General features: G+C 34.6%; 1 protein-coding gene across 5 annotated transcripts in view; it reads left to right on the forward strand.

Annotated features, from left to right (window-relative positions):
- Positions 1-11,927, forward strand: part of LOC125242810 — a 55,910-nt gene extending 43,983 nt beyond the window's left edge. For 2 of the 5 annotated variants that reach the window (XR_007178917.1, XR_007178919.1), the window contains one exon: positions 11,071-11,919. The gene's annotated coding sequence lies outside the window, so the exon portion shown is untranslated. Of the gene's footprint in view, positions 1-11,070 lie in introns of all 5 variants that reach the window. The other 3 variants (XR_007178918.1, XR_007178916.1, XM_048151779.1) reach the window with 3 other exon arrangements.
- The last annotated feature ends 57 nt before the right edge of the window (positions 11,928-11,984 follow it).

Raw genomic sequence — 11,984 nt, forward strand, 5'->3', positions numbered from 1 at the left:
ACACCCAAAGAGCACCGAGATAAGGACTAATACCCCGTGCAGCACTTCTTAATTTAGGATATGTGTAGTTGGAAGTCATAAGTTTAAGCTATTTGTATTTATTTATTTTAAAAAGAGGCATCATACATGCTGCCTACTGCTCTGAAAAAAGTTGTTTTACATAACAGTTCACTAGACAAAATAATAGCTGAATTTACACATAAACCAGTTCAAAGGGCCACTTATACTGTGTGTTGTTACCTGGAAAATCAATGTTTATGTTTTGTGATATTGGCCAGAATAGTGCTTTGCGAGTCCCTTGTTTGCCGTGAGCGGAGCAGTTAAACTGTGTACAGATTTTCAGAAAAATGACTTACCCTTTCCAACAGTGATGCTGAGATCCAAAGGACTCACAGAACTAGGCTATTACAAAGGCGCAAATGTTCATTGATGCGTAGAAGCTTTTGATTAAGGCAACATTAAGAATCAAGCGTAAAAACTTTTGGATGGGTCTTTTGAGTAAATTCGTAGGCCTGTTATTTTGTCTTGTGGTATATGTAATTTAAAATATATTAGGCCTGTTATATAAAAACAAAATGCATTTTTATTATTTTTACAATTCTGAGAAAAGAAGTCAAATAGCGAGAGAGAAAAAAAGTCCGAATTGTGAGATAGTCCTATATAAAATCGCAAAAAAGTCGCAATTATCTTTTACATTTTTTATTAGGCTACTATTCCGTGGCGGAAACAAAATAGGCTTGTGGGTTATAGGCTATTTCGTATAGAAAAGAAAAGAAAAGAAAAGAAAAGAAAAAACTACCCCGATCTCCTGGCACTGCATAGGCCTAACACGAGTTTTTATTTTTGCTTTTATTTGGCGTGCTTTTTATACTCAAACGTAATCTTTTACGTGCTTCATAATTCTTACTTAAAAACCTTAGAGACCAATGTTTATTTAATTTCTTATTTGATGAATTTAAATGACATAGGCGCACGCGCAAACACACATATTGTGACCCCTGCCTTTAGTTATAGGGACTATAGCCTATGAAAGTGGAGTTTCCTCAGTAGCTTGACAGATCTAGATAAAACTGAGGCGAATAGTCCTACGCGAGCACACAAAAAATACGTCTGTCCTTCCTTGACGTTGAAGTGGTGCTGCTTAATTCCGCTATGCAGTCCAGGACATGACACGACATGGGGATTTACTGATTTCACCCGTGATTTTGGCCTATGCCCCTGGGCCTGCAGCATTATCAGAGCCCACAGCCCCGTCTTCACCACATTTTATCATTTTGTCCTGCAGCATAGTTGCTCCACAGTAACAGAAACGTTACGATGAACAATAACTTATTTTATAATTTTCTTTCTTGTCTTTTTCTCCGCAAAGTTAAAATAGGCTACTAGGCCTAAAAGCTAAATCTAAAAATAAAACAATGAAAAACTAAAATGAAACAGAAATTTACAATTGTTCAGTTAAAAATTAAATAAAAATGAACTAGGCTAGATTACAAATTTGTAATAAAAATAAAAACTTGTAATAAAAGTAAAAAAGCTATCGCCGCGTTTCTTTCACCGGGATTTAAAACGCCCACATATATGCTTCACCATGATGCAAATAACGCGTAACTATGAAAGAAATTAACAAACAAACATAGTCTATCAACGTCCCATAACTAAAGTGTTCAACAATAAAAATTGTTTTACTTAATTGAAAAGAAAAATTCAAGCGCTCGTCCAGTATACGACAAGAAGGTTCACACACACTTCGTTTGCATTGCGAATGCGGCGAGCAGGGCGCAATCATTTCAGAAGTGAGGGGACAGAAATGTCGTGTGCAATTCCAGTTTTTATCTGACCTTTGTGTAATTAATAGATTTTATTTTTTTTAATCTTATTTCTTGCTTTTAATTTGAGAGCAGTTTGCTTTTAATAAGAGATCAAATACACTGCTGAACAACAACCAATATCTAATATTATTTTCCCGTATTTATGACAATTTTATGCATATTTTTTATTTATTTTGACATTTCATCTGTCACATCAACATTTGTGAAATTTCAGCCTGAAAAATACCTGGAAAATATGACATTGTAGGCTTTTATGTTGAAAACTAAAGGTTTTTGTTTTGTTTGTTTGTTTGTTTTTTGTGTGTGTGGTGGTAATGAGGGATTTGTAATTTATATTTTATTTTGAAGTCAAAACATAAAAAATTAGACCCTAATAATTATTGTAATTAATGGGGTTTCAATATTTCCATGAATTATACATTTCAGACATCTTTGCATTCATTACAACCTGGTTTGTTGAGTGAAATCATTCAATTTGATTTAATCCTGTTTCTATGACATATCTTCAATTAAAATATGCACAATTTAAAAAAAGTAAATATCCATATGCCTGTACATGTCATAGAATAATTTTACCTTTCAGATAAATTTTTTTCAACATCTGGAAGGGTAGCTTTTTCTCCTTTGCTATACTTCATTCCGTATTATTATTATTATACTATTATATTATTATTATTACTACTACTATCAAACATGTGCAATTAATTGTAGCTGCATGTAACTACATTCAGTTCAAGCTGCATTCAATTTATAATTATTCATGTATTCCTGCACCTTATTTGTAACCCTTTCAGTACAGTTAATAAACCTGTTCTCTGCTCTGCATAGCAAATTGGCCTGATTTATCAGCAATTTTGTGTCGATTCATTACTCTATTTTAAACACTATTTAAAGTTTTTACACTACAATGGTGTTAGTATTAAAGCACATTGTTGAACAGTAGAGCACAGTGAGAGTGGGATCAGGTCAGGATATGTTTCAGACAATTTAACAAATTAAAACACATAGTCATACTACAAGAGCTGCGACTGGGAAAACTGCCAAAAGAGAAAGCCCAAGGCGTGAATCACTAAGTTATCATTAGAACAGCTGATGTCATAAGAGTAAGTCATGCACTCCTCAAAGAAGCTCTTACATTCATGCATGCAGAGACATTTTGTAATTATTTGTAACATCACAACCATCAGGCACGAAGGCAACACAAAATCATGAACTAGACTCAAGTAGCCATTTAAAATGTTTATTTAAAAAGTATATGACCTTAACAAAAAAAAAAAAAAAACACTATTACTGTAAATGAGGAGAGTGTTTTTGTACAATAAGTTAATACATTACTATCCACATTAGGTGGGGTCACTGTTGCAGGTACAGTGGCAGCATTAGTATTTACATCAGCCTTTGGTCACAGATGCACAGTTGCTGTTCCCAGTCATGAGTTATGACATGTAGTTTAAAGCTCTCTAATGTACAACAGTTTATTGATCCCACTTTATATTAGATGTCCTTACATTAATGTACTTAAGACGAAAAAAAAATTATTACCTATTTAATACCTATTTAGTACCTATTTAGTACCTGAATACCTATTTTGTTCATGTTTTATTGCAAAAAACTTTTGCTGCTATCAGGGTGGGATACAAGTTTGGGAATTGGTAATTACATGCAGGAAATGTTTACATGTAAGTACAATGTAAACACATGGCTTTAAGCAATAAGTGCACTGTATCAAATCATTTAAATGTTATTACATAGTAGTTAAAGACACTTAATATATAGTAGATCCAGCTACCATCTGCAAACAAATAATGCCATATAGAGTTTTTTTTTACAGAACTAACTATCGATGACCTATATGACTGCGACTTGGACTTTCATATTTCACAATCCTGTCTCAGATCCACCTTCACATGGAGGAGTGTACACAGGCCTAGGGAAAAATTGGACAAACAGATTTAAATATTATAATATGATCTAAGACAAATATTACACATTCTGCAAAACAAAATATTACTGGTATGCTTTTTGTTGCTTATTGTGTATAACATAACTTGAGGCACATCAATATTCTAATCTTGATATAGTAATATCATTAGTACATCCCTACCAACAACAACAATACTGAACACAAACATTTATAACAGGAACTTACTTTCTTAGACATTTTTTCCAAAAAAAATAAATGGTAAAAGACAGGATGGTAACAGACACAATCACACTCGCCACAATTACAGGAATTAGCCAGTTGGAAGAATTTGCTGAAACAAACATGACAAGAAAGAGGTGTGCATTGTAATATATGTAAAGACAACCTTAATTAATGGTGGAGTTTATAACTAATTTAAGAAGTTTATATTGGTTACCTTCTTTGTCTTCTGGAAATGTGTAATTTCCTGGCAGGGAGTCGTGTGTAGCTCGAAGTTTTACTTTAAACAAACACAAGCAAATACACACCTTATTTATGCTGAAAAACTATTTAAAAAGGATTTATGTTACTCAGTTACAAATTCATTATCATTGCACAATGCATCTTTTCCATATAATGGAAGTGAATGGTTATTAAAGGGTTAGTTCACCCAAAAATGAAATTCTGTCATCAATTACTCACCCTCATGTCGTTTCCACACCTGTAAGACCTTCGTTTGTCTTCAGAACATAAATGAAGATATTTTTAATAAAATCCGATGGCTCAGTGAGGCCTCAATTGACAGCAAGATAATTAACACTTTCAATGCCCAGAAAGCTACTAAAGACGTATTTAAAACAGTTCATCAGACTACAGTGGTTCAACCTTAATGTTATGAAGTGACGAGAATACTTATTGTGCGGCAAAAAAACTAACGACTTTATTCAACAATATCTAGTGATGGGCGATTTCAAAATACTGCTTCATGAAGCTTCGAAGCTTTATGAATCTTTTGTTTCGAATCAGTGGTTTGGAGCGCATATCAAACTGCCAAAGTCACGCCCCCCCCAGTGGAAAACCACTGAAATTTCGAAACACTTATCAGTAAGGAAGCCCCCTTTACTGAAATCATGTGACTTTGGCAGTTTGATACGGGCTCTGAACCACTGATTCGAAACAAAAGATTCATAAAGCTTCGAAGCTTCATGAAGCAGTGTTTTAAAATCGCCCATCACTAGATATTGTTGAATAAAGTCGTTATTTAGTTTTTCTGGCACACAAAAAGTATTCTCGTCACTTCGTAACATTAAGGTTGAACCACTTTAGTCACATGAACTGTTTTAAATAGTACCTTTCTGGGCATTGAAAGTGTTAACTGTCTTGTTGGCAATGCAGTCCTCACAGAGCCATCGGATTGTGTCAAAAATATCTTAATTTGTGTTCCGAAGATGAACGAAGGTCTTACGGGTGTAGAATGACATGAGGGTGAGTAATTAATGACAGAATTTTCATTTTTTGGTGAGCTAACCCTTTATGGCTGTCATTCTGCCTAACATCTCCTTTCATGTTCTGCTAAAGAAATAAAATCATCAGAAACAACATATGTAAATGATGTCTCAGTTATCAGTTTTGGGTGAACCAATCCTCTAATAAACAGGCCTAAGATGTTTTCTAGACTAGAGCATTAATGGTGTGATGTCTCATGGCGCTTACCTGCATAATTGATAGTACAGTAAAACTGTAAAGGAACAAAAATATCATTAGCACATGATTTTAGAGCCTATGCACTGCATTTATTTATTCAGCACTTATTATCTTATCATGTGTAAATACACACAGACAGATAGACATGTTGCTACTACCTGAATGTTGTCACAGTTGATTTGCCATTGAAGGTTTGCACAGGTGCACAATGTCAGGTTCTCAGGAGTCACAGCCACAACAGATCGTAACTTCTTCCCATTGATTGTTGAGTCAGCAATAAACGTTCCATTCTATGCACAAAATAAAATGGAATCATTACAAAAAGATATCTTAATTATATTTTATATCATCTTGTTTATAAACCTAAAACAAGGCGTGCCCACCGCGTGAGACCATCCATGTTCGCAATGGCGATCTCTCAGGTAAACTGTCATGTCTTGAGGCACCCAGTATGTATATCCCTTGGAGGTAACCATGTCCTCGCATTGCACTTCATGAGTTCTGAGACATTCTGAAAAACGCAAAACATTAGGCTCGTTCATAACTCTGGATAAACGCAATCCTGGTATCTTAATCTTTGCAGTCCCTTTACAGTGGCAGAGTGTTAAAGTTCTGCTGCTTTCAAGAATGTGAAAAGTCCCTAAACAGCTAGAGGCGCGCGCCTCTGTTGCGCGAACAACAAAGATGAGAGTCAATTAATTTAACTACTGAACAAATTTAGTGATTTGACGCTTAAATAGGCTAATAATAATAATAAAAGTTTATTATCGCTGATGTTGGCATGTCGCTACATCTGCAAACTTGTATTGCAATGTCTTACCGTTCAGTTCTCGGGAAGCCAGACGAAATCCCGCACATAGTATGTTTGTTAACATCAGGAAAGAAATCACGACTCTCATAATTGCTGTCAGACGGTCTGCAACTTCAAACCTACTCCTCTGAGTGATAAGTATGCTACTGAAGATTGATGGGCGCGCACACGGCTGTTTGTTTGCACAACCCCGCCCTCTTCTCACACAGAAGCACAGGCAGAAAATATCACGTCTGTTATCACAAGTGGTGCTCACTGCAGAGCCAAATTACGTCCATTCAAGCTGGTTGATAAGGGAGAGAGGAGGAACTCCCTTGGAAATCCCTTGTTTGTTTTCACACTGTAGTGTTCATGACTAATATGATGTCTGCACGTTCACTCTCCCACACACTTTTTAAAGGGAAATAACCCTCTAACATTGGTTACAAAATCCCTGTCTCAGATATAGGCCTAGTTTAAATGGATAGTTCACCCAAAAATGAAAATTATCCCATGATTTAGCTACTCACCCCTATACAATGGTGTATCTTCTTTCAGACGAACATAATCTGAGTTATTAAAAAAAAAAAAAAAATCCTGGGTCATCCAAAAAAGTGCATCCATCCATCCAGGCACGTGCACAGGTAGGGCTCAACCTGTGCAGATCACATGCCTTTTTTGTCCTTACACTCCGAAGTGCCCTTTTTTTGGAGGTGTTTTATTTTATTTATTCATTTTCTTCAATAAATCAATGCTATTGGTCACCCTTTAAGCATGTCTGACTGATTTACAAATATATTTAGCCTAATAAAAGGTATTAAAAAGAGCTTGTGACAAAATCGTTTTGGTTCCGCTCAAACTGTCAGTCAAACCTCTTAACTCCGCCCCCTGAGTGCCGCGAACTGAAGTTCCACAGCAGAGCAGCTGAACGACTTGCAACGGTAAATAAATATCTTGTTGTTTGAATAATTAGGCTACAAGTCGTTGTCTTTACGAAAGAAACACTAGTATGTCTATAAAGTTTCATATTTTATGCATTTGAAGCCTGAGACCGGCGGCGGAGAGAGAGAGAGAGAGGGGGCTAGCATTTGTGACCCGATCTGGCGAAATGAGTCGGAAGTCGCAACGTTCTATTTTAAGATATGGGCCGATAATGTGGAAAAACAATGAAAAAATCGATTTTTTTTTTTAAGCTAATTTCAAAGAACAGACTTTCAAAAATAATCTCCCAAAGTTTCGTAGTCCAGATAATCGAGTAAAGGCATTTAAATGGCTATTAAATTTGACATGGTTTCACTAAATTAGCTGGAAATGAACTTCTCAACTCCTCTCGTCACTTATGAGCATTTCCCGGTATCCCCTGAAACGTCATTATCTCTGCTCTACAAATATGGTGTTACACGTTGTATAGAACAAATCAAAAAGCTTAGAAATGTAAACACACTGACCTAAACGCTGATTTTTAACAATGGGAAGCCCCGTTTCGACTGACAGGCACGCGATCGGTCCAGCCATCCTCCTGTCAGACTAGCGCGCCTTATAAAATAAAACTCCCATTTGCGTGTCTCTCTTTAAAAGCCAATAAAAATTGAATCCATATAGGTAGCACAAAAATTCTTTTTGCATACAAAACCAAAGACTTTAAACTTTAATATCAAGCCTCCAACATGCTTCTGTTGCGTTGTTTTCACCCTCTAATGAGTCTGAGTAATATGCGTTTACAACAAAAATAGCACAGCAGCTAACTGAATACAAGTATGTATTTCACGTGCTCATAACTTCATGAAAAATGCACAGATCATAAAAATGGCACATCAATATTTAAAGCAGATTCTCAAGATTAAAATGAATCCAAAATCAATATAATATATTGCGTTGATCACAAGATATTACTCACGAAATGATTTAACATACTTGGCTAAAAACATGTCTCTCATCTCTCCGGGATGCAGTGTGTATCCAATGTTCCCGGACCCATCCATGTTCGTTTTCCAACGTGGAATAACAAAATAGATATTGTTTTAAAGCTTAGAATCTCATCTTTTTAATGCATCTAACCATTTTGAAAAACTCCTAACGAGTGCTGAGAAGCACCTCTAAACCGGAGTTTACCGCCCGTTGGCGCCACCTGGCTGCGGAAAAAAATGAACAACAATTTTTCAAACTATTCTTTATAATATCACCACGAAATTTGAACCAGATGCAGCTCACATATAGGAGAGCATCACCAAAAAAGAATTTTTTAGCGATCTTATTGTGTTCCATGTCAAATAAAAAAAGAAAAATTATTTTAAAAAAAATGATATATATTTTTTGTGTTTATCAGCTGTTTCTCCGCAAGAAAATGTCCAAATGTAATGTAATTTATATTTTCTTAAAATTTAAAATGTTTTCTATCAAATGATACCTACCTTTTGACTCTCCTTGCTACAGTTTTGGAGTTATGAGTCTTTACTTTTGTGTGTGTCGCTCAGAAAAAAAAAGAAAAAAAAAAAGAACTCTAAAAAGCCTTCAGGTCTTAAAGGGTTAATTCAAATAAATACTTTAAAATAATTTGAGCTTCATCCTGGTTTAATAGCATTTATGTATATATAAAAATGTATTTGGTCAAATTAAGCTGTAAAATAAATAGTTTATCCCTTTAAATGCAATGGATTTTGAAAGATATCAACAAAAAAACGGGCAAAAAACTTTAAAAGCGATTTTCTCAGGTTTTCAATTTGAAAAAGAGGGCAGACAACCATAATTAAAATGGGTATATCTTTAAAACCATTCAAGGTATGACTTTGACTAGGATATCATTTTAAAGCTTATTGTCTCATTTTTCCATTGATACCAAATCAATTTTGAAATTTGGGTCACTGTGACTCATTTTGCTGGATCAGGTCACATTTGCCATCTAAGTTAGTCATAGCCAATAGCATACAAATAGCCTTAAATAGCCTGTGCATACAGTAGTATTACATCTTTTGTAAATTGAGATTTTGGCCAAACGTATTTTACAACAGGAAAAACTGAGCGCTCATAACCTATTGATGATGACGTAGCCTAATGTGATGATGTTTTTGCACATTGCACATTTCCACACATATAACTGCATTTGACTTTGACACAAAGCGAGTGATCCTCGTCAGCTAGGTAAAATATATTTCTAAGAAATTTCTTATTTGATTTATGATGGCTATCTGCTGATACACTTAATTCATTAACATTTAATCATATTATATATGGTCACACAGTATGGTTAATGTTTACGATGTTAAGTATTTGCTCGCTAGATATTTTTTTTAATCTTGTATTGTATACTACTCCCCGCTTGTCTTCACATGTATAAACATAGAAAAACATGGTTTTACTACAGTAATGTTGTAGTAACTAAAAAATATTACAGAATCATCAGGTCACTGTGCTTCTTTATATTTTATCATGCAGAATGTAGTCTGTGTATTAATGTGTGTTGAGAGGGACATCCCAGTGGATCACATTGAAGTCATAAACGTCTTCAAGCACATGTGTATATATATATATATATATATATATATATATATATATATACACACACACACACACACACACACACATACATACATACATATATATATAAATCTATATAACTGTCATTAATAGTGAATAAATATAAAGCTTTTGATACTATTATTTTGTGTTATTTATTGGGGTTGGGGGGGGGGGTACCCTTTTTTAGTTTCGGCACATGCCCCTCAAAAGGTCTGTGCACGGCCCTGCATCCATCATAAAACATATCCATACGACAACACGGGGTTATAAAGGGCTTCTGAAGAGAAGCAAATATAGGTTTTGAACAGGTAGCCTACAGAGTCGAGCCAACAGATGCAAACAGGGTTGTTCGCAACGAGGAATTTGTAGCCTATTCATTATTGAAAATCTTTATCGTTGAACATTTTTTTTACTGGTTCAAATTATTTTTTATTTATAACCTTGTGAAAAAGCTATGCTAAATAAAATATATAATACATTTGAAATTAAATACAAATGTGAATGCAGCACTTACTGTGATATAAGGTTTTATATAGGTTTGAATTCTTGTAAAATAATTTAAATGGATTGTTAGACTCCTACATGTTGTAAGTATGGTATAATATAAAATATATTGAACTAATAAGTTAGATGTATAATGCAATGACTAATAAAACTCTGTATTAAGCAGCGTTCTGCATGAATCAACGTTTTTTATGGCCTATTTCAATGAATGACTCACTCATAATACAGAAAAAGTCATTTGGCGTCACCTACTGGTAACCTTCAGAAAACATTCTCAGGACTCATGGAACTAATTTCATTGATTTTAGTTTCACAATATATTAGAAAGATAAAAACAGTTTAGTGTCTAGAGGACCTGATACAGTCACAAGACCAGGGTTTGTTCTCCCTTTTTTTATATAGTTTCCTTAATCTAATCAGTACGAGACTTGGCTAATTTTCCTAAATATGCACAAAAAAATTGGACTCTGTTATTTAACATTCTATTCATCAAAAAATCCTGAAAATTATCACAGGTTATAAAAAACATATTAAGCAGCACAACTGTTTCCAACATTGATAATAAATCAGCATATTAGAATGATTTCTGAAGGATCATGTGACACTAAAGACTGGAGTAATGATGCATATGATTTCGAAGCATATTAAAATAAAAATGTGTTTTTGATTAAATAAATGCAGGCTTAATAAATGTATAAGAGACTTCTTTCAAAAACATTAAAAATAGTAACATGTCCAAACTTTTAACCGTACTGTATTCTATTATAGGGGTACATGGATCTCCTACCATTACTATGCTGATGACACTTTACTTTTCATTACAGGCTGATGATCTGATGGTAGCTGCACAGATCTTGGACTGTCTGGTGGATCTCGGCATGGATACAAGAACATCACCTGCAACTCAATCTGGCAAAGACAGAACTTTTCGTCTTCACAGCCACTCTGACGATTCAACATGATTTCACCATCCAGCTAGGCTCATCAACTGATTCCATCCTGATTCGCTAAAAATCTTGTGGTAATCTTTGATGACCACATGACAGCTTGGTCATTTAAGTTTGCACTGCACTATACCAGGAAGATCAGGCCCTTCCTAACGGAGCATCCAACACAATTCTCATCCAGGCCCTTACTGTCCTAACTGGACAGCTGAATCCCTGACAATATTCAAGAAACAACTGAAAGCCCATCTCTTATGAACACTTAATGGCATCCTGCCATTAAGAGCCATTCAAATTACTTAAAAAAAACCCCACTATGCTTTCACTATTAAATCCCTCTCTGTTCTAGTTTGTACTATTCTGAACAATGTTTCAATCTTTGTATTTTTTAGCACTTCTCATGTTTATTGCCTTCTTAAGATGAATTGTTTGTATTCCTTATTTCTAAGTTGCTATAGATAAAAATGTTGGCTAATTGAATGTTTAAATGGTTAATTAGTTTTTCAAAGTTATGAATACAATAACTCATTAATAAACAGCAAATATTTATTTTTCATATTGACCACTTTGACAGCTAGTGCATATTTCCATTGTTTTTAATATTGTTGTTTTACCGTAAATAACCATTTTATACCTGTTTTTATGACTTTTAAATAAAACATCTCAACCAAGTTTTGTGTCTCATAATGATGAGAGATGTTGATGCAGTGACTTAAAAGATGCTCATTCTAATCTATCCTGTGTCCTGTTATTCTATCTAAGTCTCAGGTGTCCCCAGAATGTGTCTGTGACAG

The sequence above is a fragment of the Megalobrama amblycephala genome, linkage group LG13 (genome assembly GCF_018812025.1).
Source record: "Megalobrama amblycephala isolate DHTTF-2021 linkage group LG13, ASM1881202v1, whole genome shotgun sequence".
In the NCBI taxonomy this organism is placed as follows: domain Eukaryota; kingdom Metazoa; phylum Chordata; class Actinopteri; order Cypriniformes; family Xenocyprididae; genus Megalobrama; species Megalobrama amblycephala.